This window comes from Parus major, chromosome 20 (assembly GCF_001522545.3).
Source record: "Parus major isolate Abel chromosome 20, Parus_major1.1, whole genome shotgun sequence".
Lineage (NCBI taxonomy): Eukaryota > Metazoa > Chordata > Aves > Passeriformes > Paridae > Parus > Parus major.
Window position 1 is genome coordinate 9,523,470 of NC_031788.1, and position 26,557 is coordinate 9,550,026.

At 46.1% G+C, this 26,557-nt stretch overlaps 1 long non-coding RNA gene across 3 annotated transcripts; it reads right to left on the reverse strand.

Moving 5' to 3' along the window:
- Nucleotides 1–876: 876 nt before the first annotated feature.
- LOC107213305 lies at nucleotides 877–26,535 on the reverse strand. 3 transcript variants are annotated; one of them, XR_004499980.1, is made up of 3 exons: nucleotides 26,323–26,535; nucleotides 14,450–14,556; nucleotides 877–7,544 (listed from the first exon to the last, which is right to left on the reverse strand). It is a non-coding gene; the product is annotated as an uncharacterized LOC107213305 (long non-coding RNA). The 3 variants fall into 3 exon arrangements; XR_004499981.1 differs by lacking the exon at nucleotides 14,450–14,556 and adding an exon at nucleotides 23,124–23,211; XR_004499978.1 differs by lacking the exon at nucleotides 14,450–14,556.
- Between the last annotated feature and the right edge of the window lie 22 nt (nucleotides 26,536–26,557).

Sequence of the window (26,557 nt, forward strand, 5' to 3'; positions counted from 1 at the left end):
AAATTCTAAATTAATTACGTGTCATTATATGAATTCACATGTATAAATATATACACTTATATATGAATTCCAAGGCTGATTAAAATGAATAAACCATCAGATTTGGTGAATTCATAGAGCTGAGAGAGGATGTGCTCTCCCCTGCTCTTCTGCCTTTTTGCATTTCATCCTCAACACAAAGAGAATCTCATTCCAGTGCTTTATGCAAGTCGTTTGTGGTCCTAAAAAAGATATTACCTGGAGAAAGTAGCAAATCCCCTGGATCCCAGACTGGAAAGAGCAGTGTTGAGGCCAGGGGTGTGGGAAGTGGGAGCAGGGGTGGTGGCTGCTGCATTTCTGTCTGTGGGAAATGCAGTGTGATCTCTGCCAGACCTTGGAACTCCCTGGAAATAAACCCCAGAGGGAAGTGGAATGGGGGAGAAGGAGGTGATTCCCTGCCCTCAGTTGTTACCAACAATTTTGGAGGGAGGTCAGGGATTCAGTTGAGAGATTTGGGGCACAACCAAGGAGTTTTCCTTTTCACCTGGGAGGGGGCTGCATCTAGAGATGCTGCACAGCACAAAGCTGGCAGTGTGGGGTATTTAGCAGGGGAAACTCCCCCAGGGGCCCCAAAATGAGGTTGGGCAGAAAGGGGACACCATCCCTTTGCAGTAAGACTCAAGCCCACAGCTCATGGCCAAGAGGCCCCCAGACATCCTGCACTGGCCCAGCAGCAGCAGCAGTGGTCCCCAGGGTGTTGGTGGCCCCTGTGGCACAGAGGGACAGAGGAAAGAATCTCTAATTTAGAGGTGGAAGGCGAGGCAGTTCTAATGGTTTGTAGCACAGGCTTGAAAACCAGAATGATTAACGAGAGCAATGCATGGAGGAACCAGAATCTAAGTAATGAGACCTTTATTTGATACATAATACCACTGGGACCTTCTATAAAGAGAATACCAGGAGTAGGGCTAAGTTTTGCTGGCTTGGGAATGCATCAGGAAGGGGGAGAGTATTGCTGACTCTGCAGTCAAATGCTGGGGCTGTGCACATCGGGGCTGCAGTGCTGTTCAACATGAGCCTGGCACATGTTAATTCAGTCATGTATTTTCAGATGCTGGAAAGACACCCTGATTTAGTGTGCTGCCTGGATCTATGCAGAGTTGTGGGTGTAAAATGCAGTGTCCAGAGCCTGATTCCATCACCTCGTGGTTGAACTGAAGCCGGGAGATGAAGAAGCCATTAGATACATATCAAGAACTTCCAGCCAAAAAATTACTTATGGTTTCAGTTGAAGGAGAAGTTGTAGAGAGTTTAGGTATGGATGTCAGAAACACAGCAGTTAACAGCAGAGATGTATGAGAGATTGGGAGGTGATAACTTAGATAAATTGGTGTCTCATCCATATTAAGGAGACAGCTCATCCTCAGTTGCTGCCGGATGACATGAACAGTGGAGCGTATATGGATACTAAAATACATTGGTCTTAAAGTTAAATCCCCAAGAACCATCAGAAATAAGTCTCAGAGGCCAAAGTGAGATTTGATGCACACTGCAAAAATATGCAGTCTGTCAGAGCATGTTGCTCTCTCCATATAACTTCCACCATTTGTGGGACAATTATAGGGAAAACAATACTGTGATCTGTAAAGCAGTTCCTGGAGTGGTTTTATTCACTAACTCAATGCTATGCATAATCATTGCCAGCAACATCTCCAGAGGTGTGTGCATAATAGAGAGACATCAAGTCAATGAGTCAAAACATCAGAAAATAAAATTCAGATGAACCTCACATTCAAAAATTATATTATCTGTCATTTAACACTGTCTGAAGACCTTCTTATTGAAATAATTCATCTAAACCAAAAGCTACCCCAGGCAGTAATACCATGTTGTGCTGCTGTGTTTAGGAGATGCCAGGAACTGGGGTTTTCTGCACCTTGAGCTGGCTGCCAAAGAAGGAGAGCTGGGGTTATAAGAGCTGTGGGATCTTCAAGCTGAAGCATCCAAATGACTCCTAGAGGAGAAACAGAGCGCACTGGGAGGGTCTGATCCTCTCCTGTACCCATGTCAAAGCTTTCTGATGTGAGGAGTGGCCCCCCAGCACCACCTATTTCCTTTGCTGTGTAGATGTGTATAATAATTTTCCTTTCAACAGCCAAATTTGCCTCTAAAAGAGAGTTTGTATCCAAATGCAAACTTAATTTGCCCTCTCTGACATTACACTTCACTGGATTAGATCCTTCATGCCTCCTGTTCCGAAACACCCATTGAGATAAGAAGTTATCCTTTTTGAAAAGCAGCCTTGGAAGACCTTTAACTCCCCTAACTAAATTCTTATCGTGCTATTTTCCCAAAGCACCATGTACAGCATTGTCTCTGCACTGCAGCTTGAAAGGAACAATTCCCTGCAGATGCAGGCGCCCGCAGCCAGGAATATCTGCTCTGGGATGCTTTGGCAGGGATATCACAGCATGGGCCATGAGGCAAGGATGGATACATGCATATAGAAAATGGATATGTCCGTGTATGAGCTCACAGGTGCGGGAGGGAAGCGCCAGTGCTGGATAATGACTCCGAGCTGCTCCGGGGTGTGAGAATGAGCAATGAGCATCTCTGCTGGAAGCAAAATCAGGAACTTGGGTGAGCTTTGCTACTTAGACAACAAATCACTGGGTGTGCTCGAGGGTTCATTTTTCATTGGGAAACACCAGTGAAACGAGTACTTTGCTGCTTATCTCTTTATTGCTTATCAGTGCTTCTTTGCCCTTCATTTGTTGGAAAAGGCATGGTGCTTAAACGGGTTGAAGGGTGGATGCTGTGACAGAACTAAGCCACCTCTTTAATCCCAGAGGCTTCATCAAGGGTTCATTTTGCTCTCTGGGAAAACCTCTCTCTTCCCACATCCCTTGCCTCCCTCTCTCCGCCATCCGTCTGGGTTGCTTCGTCTGTATCTGAAGTCATGCTTGCCATCCTTTGAAGAGGTAGTCTCCTTTAAAAAATCAATAGTTAACATTGTCTTTAAATAGTCTGACATTTACCTTTACTGCAGTTTTCATTTCTTTCTGGGATTGCTCAGACATTAGTATTACCCATGTACATTCCTTATTTCTCTGCCTGTAGCCATGGACCAGGAGCTTTGCAGGGATGGCAATCCTGGTGGGGTAGCTCCCAGCCACAAAAAAGGAGACTTTTGCAAGATAATTGAGAGGATTGGAGCTTGCTAATACAAGCCTCTTTAATTTATGGAAGACATCAACTGAGAATAATTACAAGCAAAAGGGTATCGTAAATCCCTGAAGAAAATACATGCTGAATGCAGTTTTCCCAACAAGCAAATTTGAATGCTAGCCCAAAGGTCAAAATAAAAGACTGTGAGCTTTAACCTCCTGAGCCATCCACCTTTCCTATGGCTCTTGTCAGGAGCTTGTCTGGGGGTTCATTTAGAGAGCTGCCTGTTCAGAGCAGGGCCATTTGCAATCTGGGAAAGTTAAGCAAATTAGCAGAATTATTAGGTAAGAGGCAATTCTCCACAGCCTGCAAAGCAACCGCTTGTTAAATTAGCTCACACGGGAGAATTGCACTGATGGAATGATGGTTGCAGTGTTTGCAGAGGGAAGGCTGTGCAGGCATTTCCTTTGAAATCATGCTGCTGTACTCCAGCTAAAGAATAAAAAAGGAGAGCTTGTGCACATTCCCTAGGCAGGCTCCCTGCACAAATATACTGGAAGATGTCTTTGTCTTTTAAACACATTCCTTCTACCCAGTTTCTTCTGCAACAACAATAATAATATAAAAAAAACTAAATAAAAAAGAAAAACCCAACCCCCTCAAACTATCTACTTCTAAAAATAGGGAGGGTTATAGGAGAACTGATGCCACCAGACCCCTGGAAGCAGGTGGCTCAGTGCTCTCAGTCCCCTCTGGGACTTGCAAGGACACCTGGGTTTTGCAGCCTTGCTGTCCTGGGAAGACTGTGGGAATGTGGTTTTCAGCAGCAAAAGCAGAGTCCCCCAAGGAGACAAGGAGAGGATGTCTCACCCATGGTTTCTGATCTGTCAGTCTCATTTTTATATGCTCTTTGGTTATTGATTTGGTATTTTTATGCCTTATATAGTGCACTTAGTACAGGAAAAAATGGATTCACCAAGTAAATGTGCTTTATTAGCAGGTCTCTGATGGAAAATTATGTCAGTTTTCCATTTAAAAGATGCATCAGATTAATTCACTCATGAATCAATCTGTCTATGCTTGAAAATCTACTCACACCCCACATTAAATCTTCTGGTGTGACACTGCAGGCTGGAGATCACAATGGAAGTTTTTAAATGATGAAAAGGTATTATTGTGAAGTTTTTAGCACTTCCAAGGCAGCTGGGAATGAAATGCTCATCCCCAAAATGAAGTGAGGATGTTACACCAGGCTTAGCTCCAGCTTCCCTCTCAGGAGATGAAGATACATCAGTTAAAGTCATTTGGTGTTTTTCTCTTTTTTTTCTTTCTTTCTTTTCCTGCTTCTTTCTGTGACTGACGGATGTCCCAGCTCAAAGGGTTGTCCCAGGTTTTGTCCTTCACAGGCTTTTTTTGGCTCACAGGGCCATGATCCTCACCATGGAAAGATGGATTATGCCTGTACTTTCCAGGTGATCCACAAAAGGGGGACAGAAATTAATTCCTTTCCCTGTGCTGAGTAGAGGCTCAGGATCATTCATTATTTGTTCCTGAGTGAGTGCTGCACAGGGCCACCTCTTACTCCTGGCAGGATATCAGCTCATGCCTGGACACTGGAATATTTGGGAAACAGTTTCAAATCTCTCCCTCTCTCACTCTTCCCCCACTCCTGTTCCTCTGCGCAGGAGAAAGCAGAAATCATCTGTCAGGCATTGCACAAAATGATTTATAAGATGGGAGGGCAGAAGGAGCTGGAGGCAGATTTTATCAGAGATGCTAAGAGATGTGAAGTAACTATCCCATGTGGAATTGGGAAGGAAGCTCTTGGTGTTGAGTTTCTTCAAGAGAAAGACTGGCCATGCTGTGCCACATCACTCTCTTACTCAGCCCCTTGTAGCAGATGCTGCTTCTCCTCAGCCCCAGCTCTGTGGTACAATCCCACCTTTCCGCCCCAGGGCTACATGAAGCATCTCAGTGCTTATTTCTGGTGTTGTAGAATAAAAGACAAGTGCTTAGAGCCAGCTGAGATCCCTGGGTGCACATGGGTATCACAAGCATAAGGCAAGAGCAGTTGAACATTAAAATAGGGAGTCTCTCTTGGAATCATTCAGGTTGCAAAAGACCCCTAAGATCACCAAGTCCAACCATTAAATATCCAATATGCAATATCCATATCCAATCCAGGCAGGCCAATGGCATAATATCATTTACATGGAGCAGCAACAAGCTGTTTTCTGTTGTCCCTCTGCTTGCTGAATACCCCAAAATGAGGGATTTTGTTCCTTGTGAGGGAAAGGAGGACGTATCCACACCCCAGGCTGGGTGCTACTACAGCTCAGCACTGCTGCAGGAGCTGAGGTAATGCATGAAGCCGCCAGGCTGCTACGCCCGGCCACGCGCCTGCTGTCTGGCCACGTCAGACACAAAGGGAAGGACGTCTGCTCCAACCTCAGCCAAAAAAGGGCACGTGGACATGGTTCATCTCCTGGCTGCAAACAGCTCAGGCCGTGCAGGCAGTCACCGTCGTTCAGCTCAGTGGGACGGGCGGTGAAGGATCAGCCCGCGCGTAGGAGCTGAGGGATCCTTCCTCTGCCCTCGCTTGGGTGTGCAGGAGATCCCACCATCCAAGCCTTTCTTCCTTTGGAAAACATGTGCAGCACATCCCGCTGTTTGTATTTCATCCAAACCAATGTCCTACGGCTATGATACGCGTGATTATGGCAGTCATTTTTAATTAGGGGTTGTGTCAATGTATTGACATTTTTATCGCTGATGGGGGAAGTAGAGGATATTTTCCTGCAGGTGAACTGCTCTCTTTGTGGTTCTCTGTCCCTCCAGCTGCACTGCTTGCTTATTGAAAAATGCAATGTTATTAAGCCCATTCTCTGTGCAAATTAATTAAGCAAGTTGCACAACACCAAAACCAAGGAATGCAGAATTCAAATTCCCTCCATCCTATGGCAAGATTTATAATCTTATCCTGAGTGCAATATTTATCATTAACAAAAGCCCTGGCAGGATATGGGAAACAGTGTGATGAAGAGAATGCATTCAATGTCTTGCTGGGAAGTGGAGTTAGACAGGAATGGCTCAAGCCACTCATTGCCCGCAGTGATAAACACCCTGCAGAAGATATTGTTCACCCAGAAAGAAAAGGGAAGGCAGATCATTACATTTATTGGTCATAGCTTTTCAAGAGTCAATAAAGACCTACTGGAAAAGACATGGTTAGCAGCAGGAATATATATTTTTTTGTCTATCTCAGAAATACCTTTGGCTCAACAACTTTATATAACACCAATAGAAGATCTGACTTCTGCCTGATATGTCAGGATGAATCTTCCTCCTAGATGATGGTCCTGGTGTAGATGGTGCTCACATTGTACAGTTTTTAATGTCTTTAACCATCTTTAGCTTTGTATCCTGATAGCCCCTCCAGGCTATATGTCAATGCCATCTGGGAGGAAAGGAAGAGACTTCTGCTCACTCGCCGCTGTAACGCAGATCTCTTGACTAAAATTGTGCTTCCATCACTTGACAAACTGTCAGCACAGAACAATTATCTGCCTGTTGGCTTGCTTGTCCTTTCTTTTCTCCCCTCTCAGAAATAAATAAAGAAAGAAAGAAAAGAAAAACAGGTGAAAGAAAAGGATGCGCAGAAAAAAATTCCATGGACAGAATCCAGCTGGTCTGATCACAGCACCTGAGACACTTAAAGATGTGACAAAGGCAGAAGTGGGTCCCCTCTTTGCCACTTCTTTTGCCACCTCCTCTTCCTATCCTTGACTGGCGAATGCTCTCAGGTCTTTGGGACAGAGAACGTGCCTGGTTTTGTCTGTCTTAAGTCCTGTACAAATACGGATATTAGAGTATTAGTGTATTTAGGCTGATGTGTTCAGCAGCTCTAGATTATGAATTGCTCCTCAAAATAACGTTTGCATTCGCCGACAAAGGTCCTTATTACAGAAGAGGGTCAAGCAAAAAGGATTATTCTTGCTAATTATTCGCTGTTATTTAATATTTGCACAAAAGGTTTGCAGGACTGAGTCCTCAGGATTGCCTTGTTTGAGAAGCTAATAGGGTTTCCAGGAAACCAGCAGTGTCTGGTGAGCCATCAGAGCAGCCTCTTAGAGGATATGGGGAACAATTAGATTTGATGTAGTTAAGGATGATTGGCTAAAGGTTTCTAATGACTTAGCCAGGACCTGATCCTGGGATTTTCAAAGTCAGTGGTAAGACTTCCTCTCTTCCTGTGCTTTATGGGAAATCGACTGCAGCACATCCAATTTTCAGACCATGGACAGGTTCAGGATCCGGGCACCTCCCGGCTGCAAAGGGCAGATATCAGCGAGCTCCAAATCCTGCTGTTGCCACAGAAAGGATTTGGGAGAGCAAGGCTGAAACAAAAATTGTTGAGAGGGATATTTACAATGTTTTGGCCCATGCCTTACATTTGTTCCTACACATTATCAGTCCCTGGAGAGCTCCCCTGAAGTCTACCTGCTGCCTTCTTCTTAGGCCTGATATTTCCTTGACTAGACCATAATTGGTGTATTGTTATAGAAATTCCATGCTAAGTGAACTGAATTTCTCATTCCATAAAGATATAATTAGGCAATAAAAACACAGCCAGAAATCTTCAAGCATGGGTGCCTGAAGGTGGGATCCACGTTTAGGCATTTAAATGCATGGCCCAACTTTTGGGATCCCTGTGTATTCATATGTCATCTTGCTTCCAGAGAAGTGGAAGCTTCCCTGCAATTCAAGGTGGCTTTGGGGGCACCAAACTTCTTTAAGGAAAGAAAATTTTAACTTACATTAAGTTAATGTTCGAGTTCTGTTCGAGTTGCAATGCCGCCAGCTTCCCCATTTGACATTTTTTAGTAACTTAATTATCATTACCAAAGAAGAATGTTAATAATGGTGTTGTTTACATTGGATGCAGCCCTGGGGAACAAGAGAAAATAACCCAGATTGTGGGAGCAGGTGGGAGGAGCATGGTATTTTGGAAACCCAGGCCACAACCTGCTGGAAGCATCTGTTTCTACTCAACCTTTTCCTCTGGAGTCCCAACATCATTCACAGCCCAGACTGCCAGTAATTAGGGACTTGTGCTGAGGATTTCCCTTCCCTTGTGCTTTCATCCCAAGGATGTTCAGGAATCTCAGGACTGGCAGTGGCAGCGTTGAGGTGGTTTGTGTGGACAGTGGTTTCCGCCTCAGCAGATGCCTTTGCTTGATTCTTCTGAGATGGGAGTTAGGAACTGGGATTGAGTAGTGCACAGAAACCAGCATGGGTAACTACAAATCATGTGTCAAGAGGTGACTCGGGACTACAGAAGTGGTGGTCACTTGGCTGTTTTGCCAAGGGCAGAGCTGTGCTGTGAGGCTTCAACTGGAAAGCAACGAGCACCCCAACTACCCATGGCTACAAACTGGCTCCATGCTAATACAGGGCTTCATTGGAGCTGCTCCTTCTCCTCTGTTTGCAGGCAAAAACATCAACAAATACATTTTGCATTCACTCAAGGCTTCTATCAGGCCAGGTCAAAGCCCTTTTGGGTGCATCATTGGGTGCTTAGAAAGATGCCACAGTTGTGAAGATAAATAAATAAATTTAATTAATTAATTAAAATACAATCTGTAATTTCTTTTACATGTTCCAAAAAAAATCAGTTGGTGGCAAGAAGGAAAATGTGCCTGATCTGACTGAAGTATATGGGGAAAAAAAACACATGTAGACTTCAGTAGGATATCGACATGGATGTTTAGGCACTGTTAAAGTGCAGAAAAATGAGCCAGCAGGATCGAGTAAGCACTATTTTCCTTTTAGCTGAGGAAAGGCAGTAACATTTCTCCTCATGTCTTTGCCTTTTAAATACCCAGTGATATAAATATTAGATGCATGTTAAGCCTCAGATCCATCAAACGACTCCTTATCTTGAAGCACATGAATACTTTTGGCCCTAGTAAGAACACTTAAACGGTACCTAAAGGACCAGGGATGTGAAATGAAGTAAACCTAATTTCTAGCCTGTGAAAAGAGACAAATCTCTGCACACCCTCATGCCAGGGGTTAACTTGGGCCAGGTGTTGCTAAGAAGTAAAGACATGAAAAATCTCCCATCAGACTTTTGCATCCAAATGGCTCATTAAGGCTGCAATATTCATAGCTGGTGAGAGTCTATAGATTTACGATGGCTAGGAAAGGATGACGCCCAGCTTACTTTCCCACCAATCATTATTACACGGGAAAGTGAGCGATTTTCTTTAACTCCATTAGCATAACATTAGTGCTTATAAGGACCAGACTGGGGTAGGGACTTTACAAGTCTTTTAGGTCAACAAAGTGAAACAGGGAACTCTTTTTTTAGGAGCACAGCTTTTATCTCATTAACAAAGAAACACTTGTTGGCTAGTGGATATTTGCAGTTTGGGGCAGTGAGGAAGCAGTTGTTATTCCCAACTCCTTCCCAGCTCTGGTAGCCCTGTAACAGCACATTTCTTCACTAGAGCTGCTGAAGGAGCATCTCGGCGCGTGGTACAAAACACAAGGAGGGAACTTCAGATCAAAACCTTTATTCTTCCTTGCAGCAGACGAAACACTGAGGCACGGGGCTCCGGGGTGGGCATGAGCAAAGACATATGAAAATGCACAGCATTTGCAGTGGGGATACACTGGGTTACAGCTGAGATCAATGGAGGAGGGTGATAGGAATTATCAATCTTGAGCGGTCTCCGTTAGGCAGAATTGACTGGCAACCACATAATGACTCAGGCTCAGCCCACCAGTTTAGAGCCCGAGTGATAGATCTGTAGATGCCAATCATCATCATTTCCTTATCAGCAGTGTTCAAATGGCCATTTGTCTTCTGCCTGAGCCGCCCTGGTCAGGTCCAAGTGTTTCATCCTCCAAGGTGCGTCTGAGAGATCAATGCACAGCTACAGCTGGTTGAAGGGGACCAAATCCATTGAACAGTTGATTTGGTTCCATTTTACCAGCTTTAGCAAAGCATTTGGCCTCATGGGCTGTGGCAGCAGAGAAGAGAATTCCTCAGGGTCCTTTCTTTCCCAGCTGCCTGGACCTCTTCTGAACTTGCTGCCTGATGCCGCACTGGTTCAAATGGCTTCACTTTCAGGCAGTCAGGATTTATTTAAGCTTCTTAGAGGCTACGGCTGAAGAGCGGGTCTGAATTAAAGAGGCAGGTTGAACAGCAAGTGGAATAGTCTGCAGCAGTAACCATCAGCCTGAAGCATTTTTAAACTTGATATTTGGCTCTGTCTGTTTTGAGAGCCGCGTTGCTATTACAGTGTGACATAAGTAAAGGCTATTGTTTTCATCCAGGTGCTTTAATTATCACCTCCTGCCTCCTTTCCTTTCAGCGTTTTATGGTGTGCTGTCCTCCTCCATGCCCTGTGTTTCGGTATCTGAAGTGACACCTAACACTCAGCAGCAGAGGTGTTGTCTGCTACAACCAGCCCAGCCCACAGCCAAGGAACTCAGGCTGCAGAACTCTTCTCCCCTCAGGGCTCTCCTTGAAAAATGGGAGGGAAAAGGTTGGAACACCTGAAATCTTTTTTTAGAGGTTAGCAAACTTTGCTTCCCTACTGTGAAGCCTCCTGCGTTTTCTCATCTGGCATTAAAATCAGCATTTTCAGGAGGCTTAAGACCTGCTCAAGCAATGGTTGTATTTGCCGTCACCAGAAACCAACAGGAAAGTGGTGGAAAGGGAACAAAAGGGAGGAATGAATGGGGGGAATAAAAAAAAAATGCTTTTCTTTCTTGTACTCTCATAATCTGGCAATTTGTCCCCAAAAGGGGAAAGCAAGTCCCTGCTACACCACTGCTGTCCAAGTCACTCCTGTGATGGTTCACATCTCAGCACTGGGGTGTTGATTTCTCCTGGAGAGCCCTGCAGCATGAACACCCCACTGCTAAAAATAACCCGGTAAATCAAATTTAAAAATCACAGCAGCTCCGATCATTTCTGCAGTGGGAGCCAATAAAGTCAGGCCTTTCCTTCTTAACCCGGAGCCACGCGCAGATATTGCACATTGCCATGTGCATAACCTATTTAAAGAATTTATATGCGTCATAAGGCAAAGGTGACTTTTCCCCCCTCTCCCTCGCAGCCCACCATGCTGCAAGATGATACCAGGGAAAAGCACCTGTGCTTGGAACCTCTGCACGCAGAAATATTGCAAGTGGGCCAGCATTTATCTCCCGAAGAATTACAGGCTTCGCATTGTCACGGTAAGCACTGCAGATCACTTAACTGCCCAAACCCGTTACTCTAAGCTGCCTATAAATAAATGGAGAGAGAGATGGAGAGAGAAAGGGAGAGAGAATAGTTTTTTTAAAAGAGCTCTATAATTAATTTAATCAAGTTATCTCGAGGTATCTTTTCAAGAGACAATCAAGACAAGAAACTAAATGGAAACTTAGACAGTGAAGGCCTGGAAGTATCAAATTCATCCTTTGGTAACTTACTGGAGGCAAAGGAAAGTAATTATTTACTGGTGATTGGGTACAGGTGGAATTGCCATTAGCCACCGAGGCTGTACAGAGCTAAACCCTGATGGGCACATGGATTTGGGGACAGAGTGCATCAAACTGCCTGAGCATCACCACCTCAAACACAGTCCACTCCCCAGGCATGTCTGCACTGTCCCAGCCCTCTTGATTTAGGGTCAGTCCTTTAAAAGCAGGACTGTGTGAGAGAGATGTGGGGTTACACTGAGCATCTTCTGCTGGGGACCAGAGCTGTTCCCACTCCCCCCTGCTTTGCTTCAGGGAGTGCCTTGGAACATATTTGAAATCAATGTGAGTCGGCGTGGATGTTCTATAACATTTTGTTTAAATTCTCTGCAGTGAGTTATGGGTAAGGTTTTCCTTTTTAGAAAATTAGGTTTTCTCTTCTAGATGCCATTAATCAAAACTAATGCTGTCTCTCTGGTGGTGAGGCTTTCCCAGCAGCTGAGAAAGAGCAGCCCACATTATAAAGCTGGAGAGGGCTGCAACCTATGGGGACTTGTAGCCTGCCAGCAGGGAGGGCCCAGGGCTCTGCCAGGCTGGGCTCTGGGGCTGTACCAGCCACTCTAACAAGATGGATTACAGATGTGGTCAGAGGTCTGAGCTGTGCTGAAGCCCCTGATCTCTCCAGTGAGGCAATGCTCATTTCCAAATGAGCAGATTCAACAGGCAGGATCTGGCAGCAGTTTGCCAATCCTAACAGCCAGGCAGGGATCGGTGCTGCTCTCCCCTCCTGCCTGTGCCAATGCTGCAAGTGCAGCCTGCAACAGCACCCCAAACCAGGCCCAAAACCTCACCCTCCAGCACGGTCAGGTTTGTGTCCAAAGCAAAGTCAGGTCTAATCATCTTCCCATTAAACTGGGTCTTGCATTGGAAAGGTGTGGAAGGAGCAGGTGCTGGTGCCTCACTGCACATGGCCCTGCTCCTGCCCCTGCCATCCCGAGCTGGGCACAGCCTTCAGGAGCTGTGGGATGGCACTGGAGAGCCATGGGCAGCTGAGTGAGAGCCAGGGGCTAGAGGTGAATCAAAGCCCAAATAGCAGAACAAACACACACCTGGCTTTTCCCTCCCTGGTGTGGTGCCTGTGCCTGGCTGCAGGCTGTGCTGCCTGTGATTATATCCAGGAAAATGGGCAAAAGCCCCCAGTGCTGTGCCAAGAAGGACCAGTAGTACCCAACGTGAGAATCTCCTCTATTGCAGATCTTTCCACTTCAGCCTCAATATTCTAATAAAGACGTGTTACAGACAGCACAGAAAAGCCGAAGAATTTATCAGCATTTGTCGATATTCCTAATGAAGCAGAAGATTCAACATGCAATGGAATTAGCCTACAACGAACCCTTGCATGGGGCCCATCCTTCTGAGTCCAGAAATCTCCTGCCTATTCCAGTCCAATACACTTTTGAGAAATGAGGAGCCCTCCAATCCATTATCATTATAAGCTAAAAGGCCAAATGAGACAAAGTACTGTTGCTCTTCATCTGAATAAACAAATCATTTTTAGATCAAATGCATGAACAATTTATCATTCTAAAATCCAATCAAAAGGAAAAAACAACAATACAGAACATTGATTTCCTACAGCTTTATCTTAATGAAGTGCACATTCCCTTTGTAATTAGCTTTGGAAGGTTTTTTTTTCCCCTTTCCCAAAGCTAATGTGTTATTTGATTTCCATCCAAACATTACTAAATTGGAGGAAATTTCCTCAAAATGAAGTGGCTTTTGATAATACAGGAAAATGTCTACTCTCTCACATTGCTATTTTTTCCCCCAAACAGCCATACTTATACTGCAGATGATTCAACTTTATTGCATGGTGTCTTTGCAAGGATGTTTAAATCAATGCCACAGTTGCAGGATTCTGCCCAATGTGCCATTTGTAAACCAGAAAATACAAGCTCGCTGCTTTTATCCTTTTCCTTACAGACATCAAATATTAATTGAACTGATATTATTACAGGGAAAAAGTAGACTGTGTTTTATTAACATTTCTAAAATTAAAGATGTTCAACCCAAAAAGTAGACTCCAGACAAGGCTCAAGAGCCTTCTGCTTGGATTTTATTTGACTTAATTAAAAAGCATTCAGTTCCTTTGTGCACTAAAGCAGTTGCTGACATTGCAGTAGCCACTCAGTCTTTCAAACCCAAACTATTACCTGAACTTAATAAAGTGTCTATTTAATTTATACACCCTCATGAACTCACCTGTCTCCAACAAACACAACGTGGTTCTTGCTAATGAGCAGCAAAGGCAGCAACTTGACAGCAAAACTCACCAGCACCCCGGGGTAACTCAGCTGCCCCAAAACATTATTTCCATCTCCTTTAATCTGCCTTCTCCACCACAATTGCTGTTATCCAATATCCCTGAGCCAGCAATCCCCATGCATTGCTGGAAATGCTCTTTGCCAGGCTCTCCCTTCCTCCCCTAAATCTCTCCTTTAAATCTTCTTTTCTTTGAATGGTGCTGACCAGAGGACTGTTGCTTTCACCCTGCTTCAATGAGTACTTGCTGAAATGAAATGGCTAATTTGATAGTCTGGTTTTATTTGGGTGTGTTGCCAAGGTACCTGGCAATACCTGTGACAGGGAGTAACATCCCAAACTTTATCACCTTATCACTTATCATAAGTTATCACCTTATTCTTTGGTTATACAGAGCATCTTAAGTGACCTTCTCTCTGTCTTAACCCAAGTTTTGGTCCTCCTGTGAAAATAGCAGTCAGGGATGGACCTGCTCTGTTCTGACAATGCAGAGCATCATTACCTGGAGGGAGCTGGCTCCGTGTGGGATCAAGATGGTCCCTCCAAAGCTCTTTTCCCGAAGCACAAGGCTCTGAGCAGGTCTCTGGGAGCTGCACCTCCTGAAACTGGCTGTGGAAATAGTTGTGCAGTTGGATTTTTTTGTTTTGCTACTCACACTTTCAAAAGAGAACAAAGCCTAATACAGTTTGTGCATTTTATGGACCTAACAATTAAACAGGTTTTAAAACATGTGCTGACTGCATAATCCCATACAGGGGAGTGCACTCAGCGTTTTTAAACAGCAACTGATACAAGATACCACTTAATAGTACAAAACACCAGCAGTCCCGTTAAAATCAATAGAAAATTAGATTCTATGAAAGTGCAATATGTGTCCAATTAGTTATAATTGGAGCAAATGGTGATGCAGATAAACTCCTGGAGGCAGAGGGATTTGTCCGGAACGCTCCCCGCCGGCCGCGGGCGCGGCGCAGGATGGGCCCTGGCGGGCTGTGCCATGCCCTGGGCAGGAGGGATGAGCCTCCTCATACAGGAATGTTAACTCTTGTCTAATTATGGAGCTGCTCCGAGCCGGCAGGAGGGCTCTGGTGCACCACTGTGCCTGGTGAAAAACGATCGGCTGTCACACGGAAACCTCCCTGTTGGACTTGACAAATTATGCCAGCAAACCTGTTTGAGAACTAAAAAATCCTTGGACACGGTGACAGGCAGAGAAAGATGCTGTGTTATTTATTTATTTGCCCAGCAGACTTTAAGAATTGTGGCTTAGTCCCCCAGTGCTCACTTTTTCCCCCCTGCCTGACTGTTGTTATATCAGTTTAAACTCCTTCCCACCAATTATTTCTCAGGCTTCTTTCAACTCCGAAAAACTCAGCTGCACGGCAAAATGGGAACTAGGTTATGCAATTCTAACGCTTTATTTTTAACATCTTTGGTGCAACATATTGCCCTCCTCTTTGTTTCATCTTATGACTAAAGAAAAAGAGAGAAGATCCCCTATTGCAGCGGCGCAAAGGGACATCCCCAACCAAACATTGCTCCAACCCCTTCCTGCCCTCACACTGGATGAAAGCACATCACTTGCACTACAACAATTATTAATTTGCAGCAAATTTAATATACACACTATCAAGTAACAGTTATTCCACCAAAAAGTATTGGTTCAGAGCTAAGCAGCAATAACTTTCTCCAGGGTTCATATTTTCTTACTTTAAATTAGTTATTCAAATTATTAAAGACTTATGGGCACAGAGAGAAACAAAAACCCTCATGTTTACCCAGACCTGAAACCTTTTTTGCATTACTGGACACAGTTACTTACACTGTTAAAAGAACTGTCTCTCAAGAAAGGGAAAAAAAAAAGAAGTGGCAGCTTTTATTTGTTACGCTGACTCAGCCAAATGGTGGAACAAGAAACATTAAGCCCCAATCCATAACTTTTGTGGCCGCTCAAAGGACGTATTCTTCCTCGACACTGATAAAAGTTTAATATGTAGTTGCCCAGGTTTTTAATAAACTTGTCAACAAAAGAGCAAGGCAAATTGATGGGGACCTTCCCAGGAATAAATTCAGTTTCAAATAGGCCAAATGAGCGTGGAGGACAGGGAGGGGATGGTGCACGGGCGACTTTTGCTGGGCTTTGCAAAAATGGCACAATAGATTTCAGCGGGTGCATCTTATTGTCTCGAAGACAAGGCTTTCGGACAAAGCTGGCTTAATTTAAAGAAGCCAAAGCGGTGCAGCACAGCCCTGACACCGTGAGGGACAGAAGGGGCAAAGCCTGGACATAAACACCCATCTCACCCTGCACGTTCCAGTCCCCATCCCACTGCAGACCCGCTCAGGGACAAGCTGCAGTGTTGCTCCACGATTTTATCCCCAGTCTCCCACTGCACACATTTCAGGACATCCTGCAGGTATCACCTGCACAACCACCTCCTCTGTCTGGCCAAACCTTTCCCGCTCCCTGCTCCATCTTTTCTCTTCAAATACTCTGAGCTTAATTCAAGCACAACACAGTTTTCCTCTGCTCTTTCAGAAGCTGTTTCACTTTCCTGCAGTCCTCACTTTCAGGGACCAGTTACCCTACATCCCCATGGCCACAGGCTCCAGGCACTGCCCACCTCCTGTCAGGTTGGGAGTGAAATGACCACATGAGATTCATTACTTTCTGCTAGCTTCAATCAAGTTGGTGTCTTAAATTATTAAGACTTGGGGGTTTTTTGTTAATTTGTTTACCCGAGGTAAACACAAATATTAAATCAGAGCTTCCAATAGTCTCGCTGCCAGGAAATTAACAAGCAAATTAACCCGCAGCCTCCCAGAAGGGAACACCAGTCTTTTCATCTCAGCAGCTCTTTGTGACACTTTGCTTCCCGTGCTACCATCTCTCTCCTGACACCTTCCTTTGCTTGCACCAAACAGCTTGAAAAGCCAAAAGGCAAGTCCTGTCTCCAATGCCAGGTCACAGCTCAGATTGGAAGCGCTGTCCCAGCCATTGCGGTGAACTTTATTCTCAATTGCTCTTAGGTCACTGGATTCCTGCTCCTGTGCCTTTATCCGACTCCCCAAATGCCAGGGTTGACTTGTCTATGTAAGGTCTTTGCAGGGATGGCTCCTGTCCTTACAGCTGCTGGGTGACTTCTGCGGTTGGTGGTCACGAGTCCCACGCCTCCTGGCTGCCCAGATGCCACCTAATCCTGTCCCCCCAGAAGGGCAGCTGAGAATGAGCACTATTTATAGCAGTTGTTCCCCAGTTCCCCCAGGCTCATCAGTCTGCCCAGGGCTTTTTTAGATAGCGGCACAGGTCCCAGCACAGGCCATATCTGGGCATGGTGAGGCATTTACAGGCACGGCTCTGTGCTTCAGGAGAAAAAAGGAAAAGGAAAAAAAAGGAAAACCCTGCATCTGTTGGAGATGTCAGTCGCCTGCTTCCCTTGAGCCTCCTGAGCACCACCAGCAACTGTTCCAACTGCTAAAACCTTTGACTATCAAATCCTGCTTTAGTCAAGACATATCTGTGTCTGAAAGCCTTCCCCTTGCACACAAGGGGGTCATCCACCAGCGCTGCTCCTCCGTACAGACCTCTCTGGAAAAATACAGACTAACCCAGGAATGCTCGCTGGTGCTGCTTACACAGTGCAGGCAAAAACACCTCAAGAGCATCACGGGGTGCTGCAGTGCTCAGGAGACAGCAGCCCACAGGGACACTGCTCCACCTGTAGGTGCCCACCAAGGTGCTCAGGGCTGGGCACATACGGCAGGTTAAGCCTGGCATAGCCCAATATCGGCAGAGTCCCCCAGCAGCGCAGGATCACGGCCACGCTGGTGACCAGCAAGCATGGGGTGGTGCCCACAGTGCTGGGGGACCCCACAGACCCCATCATCCCTCATCCTACTGGGATACCTCCCAGGCATCCATGGCTCCATGGGCTCTCAGTTGAGGTCCAGCCTCCACACCTGACACCTTGCACCTGTTCCAAGGTGTGGGGAGCACAGATTGAGCCTCAGCGTGACAGCACGATGGCAGAGGGGCACAGTCCAGGCAGGCAGTGCCATCTCCCCACATACACACCGGGCAGAACTCTGCAAGCCAAAGACAACCAAACCAGAACAATCTTGGCCTCACGTCATTGCCTTCACTCACCTTGGCCACCTCCTCCTTCAGCCTCACAGTGCAAACACAGTTTCAACAACTCCTCAGCAAGAACTTACTTTGCCTTGGAGGGAAACTGAGGCAGGTGAGCTACACAACTTGTCTGCAGCCCCAGAGAGCCAGCAGGGGAGTCCATGCTCCCTCTTGGCTCCCATCCTTGGAGCACTGGGCTGCTCTCAGCGTGACCCCCCGCATCCCAGTGGGAAAGCAGCTCTCAGCATCGCTGCCCGCTTGGCTGAGGTCAAGAGCAACTTCAGCATCACGCGGCAAACGTTTAACCCAGCATCTTCTCTGGGAGGCAGCCACCAGTGCGGCACTGAAATCAGCCCTGGGCTTTCCAGGGAGGGATCCGAGCTGAGGAACAAGGATATTTCTCTTGCTAGGAACACACCACCCCCTCGCCCACAGTCACTGCTAAGTGCAAGATGTGGTGAAAGTCTTTAAAAATAGATATATTCCCAAGCAATTCATGCCGCTTGCATCTGGCAGGGCAAACCTAGCATGGAAGCTCTTTCTTACTGACTAAAAAGGATTGTTAGCAGCTCGAGGCTCGTGCAACCTTGACTCTCTCCTCCTCTCTTCAGGGCCTTCTCTTGTTCTTGGCCTAAACCAGTCCTGGGAAACACAAGGGAAGCCCTGCCCAGCTAGGCTGGTGTCAAAGGCAGGGAAAGATACTGCAGTGCAGTGCTGATCTCTTCTGCAATCGGACGTGCAGACTAGCCCGAGTGCTGAGTCAGCACAATTTCTTTTTTGATTGGTTGATCTGAGTAACATATTTTCAATGTATGCTAAAGGGGCAGCAATTAATACCTTTTCCCCCTTTCCCCACTTTCCCAAACTGCTTCGAATCGAATGCACAAATCTCACCCCCAAAGTCACACTCTGGTCCTAAATATTCTGAGGCTCTTTCATTTTTAATTTAGGGCATTAAAAAAAAAAATTTGCAATCTAAGCGATGCTCACTTTGATCGACTTGTGCTGCTGCAGCTAAAATATCTGTCCTGCAGGTCAATCTAATCATGCTTAATAGCAGTTTATTCTTCAATGCAACATTTTTCACGTTGGGTCGACAGTTTTAAATGAGATTGCTGATGCACCCCTTTACTAATGCTTTTACCAGGGCCAGCACATCCCTTGAAATACTTGTGCAATAAAATGCTTTATTGCTCTTGATGAATGCACTATTAAACTTGAATTGCAAACATGCCCCCCCTTTTTTAAAAAATAAAAAAAAATAGAGGGTGCTAGAATTTATGGGACCACCTGTCTCCCAACATTAAGTAATAGTAACAACTGTAATAATGGATCATCAATGTAACAAACACTCAGAAGTACAGAAGAAAGAAAAACCCGCCAGGGAAAACCGCATGGCACAAATTTGTCCCTGTGCTCTCATGTGCACGTGCGAAATATCCATCTTATACCTGCCGGTAGTTCCGCTTACATGCGGGGAATTCATCTCCAGAACGGCTGGATTTTGTGAGGCATAGAATAGAAAAATTTAACTAATTTGGTCCACTGGATTTATGGCTTTTACAATTCTCAGAGCTCCTGTTTCTGCGCCTGGCGCTGCACAGTCCTCGGCTGGCAGGATGGATGGGCGCACCTGAGCGTCCCAGCGCTGCAGGTCCAGCACGGGTGCTCCTCGTGTCACACCCACCACAGCACTCAAGGCCAGGAGATGCTCACCAGTTTATAAAAAGTTTAAGAGAAGCGGTTTTAATTTGGCTGTAAAAGAGAGCGGGCCCAGTGCAATGTAACAGCCGCGGGTTTAATCCAAAGAGGTGTAGATAGGATGAAGAGCAGAAGAACGGTGCAAAGTGGTTGGCAAAGGCCTGTGGCCATCACCTGCTTCCATTGGTGTCAACAGCAAGGCTGCCATGGCTCTTGGGGGCCCACATCCACCCCATTTCATTTTTAACATCATCCAAGCCCAGGCGACACCATCCATGGCAAAGCCTCCCCTGCCACCTCCGCTGCCACACTGCGAGACAGCGCTCAGAATTATACCTTTGAAAATATTTACATAAAAAATAAATCTGAGCACTTAGCGACTTCCTAAAGTTAGCAATTCCATGTGATTAACAAGCGTATTAATTCAGAGAGGCGGGGGGAAGGAGATAAAAATTGCATTACAAATGCAGGTATCTGCTGTAAATCAAACCATGAACACCTTTGCAAGAGCAACGTGCAGTGGCACAGGGGTTTTAGTATAACCTGTGCTGAGAAGGGGAAGAAAACAGAGAAGGAGGGAAGAGAAAAGAAAATAATAATAATAATAAAAAAAGAAAATATGAAAAAGAAGACTGAAAAAAAGGAGAAAAAGAAAGAAAAAGAAAAGGAACAAAGGAAGGAGAAGGGAAATGAGAAGGAGTGGGACAAAGGGTCAGCAAAGAAAGGAGGGGAATTTCATATATAAATTATATATTAGATATAATGTTGTGTGATATTCAGAATGGTGAGAATTGTCCTCATTTTTCATCCAGAGACTCAAGGTAACATTGCTGATTTACAAAGGAGCAGAACTGCAGTCCTGCATGGTACCAGGTGCCTTCTGCCTGGGTTCAGCTCCCAGCATCCACCAGTTTTGTATTTAAGTCTGACCCCAAAATGGGGCTGGACACTCACAGGACTGACCCTTGTGGGGTCATGGGGGCCAAGGATTGTCCCCAGGCAGGGTGGCTGCTGCTGGGGCTGAGCCCAGGGGATGCTGCATCCCTGCAGCTGGGTCCTGAGGGACTGCGCTGCTGCCAGCCAGCAACACCCCAGCTTTTCAGGGCCCAGCACAGCCAGAGAATAAAAGCCATCAGGATAATGTGCACACCATCCATCCTCCAGCGCAAACCCAGCCTTCCCAAAGCCACCTGGCAAAAAAAACAAAGGCTCCTCCTCTGATGGGAAGGGGCTCAGCACTGCCCACACCTCCATCAGCCATGGTATTTAATTTAAACAATAACAACAACAAGAAGCACCTCAATAAACCCCACAAATCCTACAGGTAGGAAATCTCCCATAGCCCAACCTGCCTTTCCTCACCCACTACTCACGAACACCTGCTTGCAGTTCAATCCCCCTTGGTGTACCTGGAACAAGCGATGGTGGTGCTCACCATGAACAGAGACAGATAAAGACTCCCCAAAATCCCAACCCAGAACCTCACCTGTTCCTCATGCCAGGGGGAGGATGCTGCCATGGTAAAGACTTGATTAACCTCTGCATGACATGTCCTGGCACCACACCAACCAAACGATGAGGAGCCCGTGAGCAAGACCAAGACGGGGTTGTGATTGCAGGGAGATCACTCAAAAGCAAAGTGCTGCCCTCAGCGGCCCCACAGAGATGGAAACCGGAGTTTGGGAAACTGGGGAGCGGCTTTTTGGAGGAGTTCAGCTTTGCACATCATTGCAACTTCACAGAAACGTGAGGAAATTTGGGGCTGAAAGCTTTAAACCCTCAGATGTGACTCCCGCCTAGGTAGAACATTAAACGTGTCTTTAAACCAAATTCCTTTTATCTTGCCACGTTACTGTAGGATCCTGGAAAAATAGCTAACTATTTTACATTGGAAAATGTTACAAAGGAAAAGGCTTCCAGAATTAAAGGGTCTAACTTTCTTATTTTTCCTTTGGGAAAATAAGACCCCTATATTCAGGGCACTCCTCTGGCTTTAGCTATGATCCCCTGACTCGATGGCTCACACACTGACAGGGAAGGTCTCCTTCTCACCAGTTCTAAACACAAAAAGTTTTAATGCGGGAAAGATTCAAAAAGCAGAATTTGCAGACTAATTTAAAGCTAAAACACACCCAAGTCACAACTGTTGTCTCCTTTTCCTCTCTCTTCTTCTCCCCCCACCCTCCATCTCCTTTTGTTATTCCTAGATTCAAAGATCAGCCAGCTCTGTTTGCTATCCAGCCTTATTTTTGGGGTAAAAAAGGGTCGATGGGGAAGCAGGAAAAGGGAGCGATTGGCCTGCATCCCTGTTAAAACCCAGGAGCGGACAGCCAGCTTTCCTCTGGCATCGCCTTTCAAAGCCCATGCCGCAGTCAGCATATTGAATATTTAATGTCCTGATGAGCATTTCCACCTGCTGACACAGGCAAAGTGACAGAACAATACACGCGCTGGAACAAGATCATCAATTGACTCCCCAGTCAGTCTGCCGGGTCAGGCAGTTAAAAAAAATAATAATATAAAATAATCTGTCTGTCTTTCTCCCCCGCCTTGCCCGGGGTCACACATTGCTCCTCTGAGAAGGATTCCCACCTGAAATACATACTTCTTTACATTCCATAGCTTGCCAGGTTCATATGGGCATATAAAGAAGTATGTCTCTCAAGCAGGTAGTTTCAATATGCGCATTTATATGGTCACAGGAGGAAAAATAACGCTGATTTACAATTTACATCCTGAGAGTGAGTTACGGCTCAGTTCAAACCAGCAGACTTTCCTCCTGCCCAGCCCATGTGCAGACAGACACACAGCCCAGCTCCCGATCCTCGCCGGTAATGCTGGGCTGAGCCCTCGGCAGGTGATGGATTTTGGGTCCTGGGAAGGGGAACTGCATCATTCGCTGGACACAAAGCAGCAGAGGTCCAGTGGCTCCCCTGGCAGGGGCTCTTTGAAACCTAAACGGCACAGAGTAAAAGCCAGCCTCCCACTCCACCTAAAAAGTAGGTGTTTCATTCTAAATCATAAACTTCTAGCATTTAAAAAAGACCAAAATGTGGTTTAGAGGAAAGCCTTTGCTGTATATGCACACAGGTTTCATTTCAGACAAAGCCATGTGGGAGAAAGTTAAATATGTATCAATTCCCAATTGCCTTCATCCTACAATTTGGAAACAAAAAGCCAATTTGTTTTCAGAAAGCCAAGAATCGAATGGCCAGCTACTGATTTACAAACCACGACCGGGAAGGGCTGCTCCATTCGCCAGAGTAAGAGAACTCATCAGCCCCAGACACGCGATTGCTTTATCAGTAAGTAGAGATTAAAGCATAGGAAGAAGAAAGCATCTTACCTAGTGAATCCAATGATTTTTCCTCTGCTGGTCACTGGGAGCGAGACACTACCCCGCAGACAAGCAACCCCCAAAAGATAGCACATGCCTTTTGGTGCGTTCAGGGCATTAAAAATAAAAAAAAAATAATGAAAAATTGCTTCTAATAACTCATCCGGTTGAGCTCCACGCCAGCTAAGGGGCTTTGGGAAGACCTGCAGACATAAAAGGCAGCCAAAGCGAGGTGCTGGGAGCTAGGGCCGAAGCCTTGCCGAGTTCTCCCCGCAGCCCTGCGCGCCCTGGCCGGCGCCGCTCCGTGCCCCGTGAGCCTCGGTCCCGCACGCATCCCTGTCCCTGCCCCTGTCCCTGCCTCTGCCCCTCTCCCTCGCCTCCCTCGCAGCCGTGCTGAGCTTTAAAGCTCCCTGAACAATGTGGGCCGAGTGGCAGGGCTGCGCTGGCCGGCCGGGCTGAATGGGAGACTATAATGGGCAGGATTTAGGCAGGAGCGCGGCGGAGGTCACGGCGGGCGCTGCCTGCTCGCTCAGCAGGGCGGGCACGGTGCCTCCTCACCTGCGCCCGCCGCGGACAGCGATCGATACCAATTTACAGGCAAATGTGCAATGGCTGCCTCCGTGTTAATGAATTTTACCGTTCCTCACAGTCTTCTAATGAACCCTTTAAAGAGGGTTTAAGTAAACTTAGCAAGTGGCAAACTAAGCACTTTGGAATACCTAATTGCATCGATGCTTCTCGCTGCTTTTTAAAATATCACTGCCAGCTGGGGAGCAAATATTTCCCTGCGCCCCATCGACTTCCAGCGTCACTGGAAAGCAAAGGCCGCATGGAGCCCGGGTGTAAATCCGCTGTGCTCAGCCCCAGCCCCCAAAATCGCTTCACACCCCTCACACGCCTCGCTCCTGGCTCTGTGCAGCTTCCCTCTCATTGCCTCAGCTTGTTGGCCCTTTTAACCATCATTATTTGTCTCATTTGAAGGCAAATTTCAACCTTTAGTTTGGATTAAGGGGAAAAGAGATGGAGCTGTGGCACTGGTGTAATGCATGACTGCAGTGAAATTACAGCAAAGGGAGAGCTGAAAAGTGTGAGGGAAAGTCTGAGTGATTCAGATTTAAAAAAAAACAAAAACAAAAAACAAACAACCAAACAAGCAACAAAAAGTGTTAGTGGGGTGTTGCACAGCCAAGCACTCCATGGTATTGAATTTCCTTCAGACTGACAGCAGTAGGACAGCTACTAGACTTCTTGGGCTGTTAAACATCTGCGCCTTGTACCCAGTTTGATTTCCTCAAATGCATTTGACATGGGCTGTCCTAAACAGTCCCCAAATTCTGCAGACCAGTGGGACAGCAGCTGCCAGCCACCTAAAGCGAGCCCTGTGTAAGAGCTCTTAAAAAATGACCTTTTAAATCCTTACTAGAACCGAAGACAATGACACAACCACAGCAGCAGAGTTCATGGTGGCGATTTAAATTTGCTTTGAGGATCTGGGTGGAATCTTATGCTTTACAGGGTTGTGCCTTTTGGTGGAGGAGCAGACAAATGGCCATGATGGTGCCTTTAATGTAACATCAGAGGCACCCTGTGGATCCCATCCTCCAGCTACCACCAGGAGTAGAGTGATGGTGGGTGAACATCAGCCACTATCCTCAACCCACTTGGTCTCGCTGAGCTCCTACGCTTGCTCTTGGCAGAAAAACATGCGCAATAAAACTGTGGCTGTTCTGGAGAGAAAATCGGATGGAGACCTGGATCATGCAGAGGCCAAGGGGCAAATAAAAGGGGAGGGAAGAGCCTGCGGTGTTGCCTGAAGGCGAAAGGGGAAGGAGCGGGGTGAGAGGGACGGAAAGCAACACGCTGTATATTATCTCCCAGCTCTGCCCCAGGCTCAAGGTGCTGCTCAGGTCCAAGTGGCTAAGTCAAACTGAAGCTGTGCAGCACAAACCTTTGGGGACTTTGAAGTCAGCCCCTGTGCAGAGCTGGGCACTGGAGAAGTGAGGTGCCAGCGGGGCCGAGGTGGAGGCAGGCTCTTGTCCCAGCACAGCCCATGGCAGAGAGACTGGGCTCAGACCTTGGGAGCCACAGACACAACCATCTGCTCGAGAGGAACCCAGCAATTAAACTGACAGCACAAATCACAGATTTCTGCCTATACAATTACACAGTGCACACTCCCTCCGGCACAGGCACACATATACCTGTATCCACACTCCCCACACAGCCTGGAGATGGGCTGTGTCTGGGTGATACATTACACCTGCTTGGATATAGCATTTATGTACCTGTGCATAAAGATGCTTATAAAATATCCATATGCATGCTATAAAACATACCTAAATCTGCCTGAGTGTGTGTGCACCACAGTATCCACCTCACCAAACTGGTGCCTGTATATTCATGTGATAGGTACCACCACTATCATATAAAATATAATGACCACAGTCAACTCTGAGTTGCAGAAGCAATAACAGTCAATTGATGCTACACTTCATGTAACCTGAATTCCAAACCTTTGCAGGGAAACCTAACTTCTCCTCCTCCCCATATTCCCTTTCCAATCATCCACAAACCATGCGCCTGTAATTAATACTCATTTCTCAGCATTTTAAGAGTTAATCACCACAGCATTGAGATCATTGCAAGTTAGGCTAAGTTTAACCACATTTCACCCTTTTGCTCTGCCTGATATCAGCTCATAGCACTAGTTTGTTGCAAATAAATAAATAAATAAAGCCCCAATCCCCCCAGGTGTCATTAGCCAGCCTGTGTCTGAATTAGGCATTTAAAGGCCGGTTTAACCTTGCAGAACGGTTGCATGTCAAAGTTCTAACATTTCAGTTCAGATTATTCTAGTGCACTGCTTGCTCTGCAGTTTGTTAGTTTTTGTTGTTTTTTTGTTTTTTTGTTTTTTTCTAAAATGCGGAGTATGCCACGGCAGAACAAAAAAAAAAAAGAGGGGGGGTGAGGTTTCCTAAGCGATCCACAGATTAAACACACATCCAGCACATCCCCACACAGACACACACACACACATACATTTGTCGGATGCAGAAGCCCACATTTAAGTCCCCGGGTAAGTTGGATGGGCACTCAGTCCTGCATTGGCCAGGAAAAGTGTTTAAACCAAGCTGAGCTGGTAGCGGTTAAAGGCAAGACAGAGAGCAGAAGAGAGGGAAAAAAAAAAAAAAAAAAAAAGAAGACATACCAGTTAGGAGCTTCTGTTGCAGCAGAGGACTCACCAGAGCACTAGCTGAAAGCTGAATCAGCTTTCGAGAGTTAGGGATGCATAGAGGAGGGTCATGGAATCACAAGGTAATAATGCGCTTCATGCTGCAGCCGTCAGCCTTCTCCTTATAGCCAATCTCTAATGCAGGAAGGGAACAGAGAGCAGGCCCAGGGATGGGATTAGTCCTCACTTGGAGAGAAAAAAAAAAAAAAAA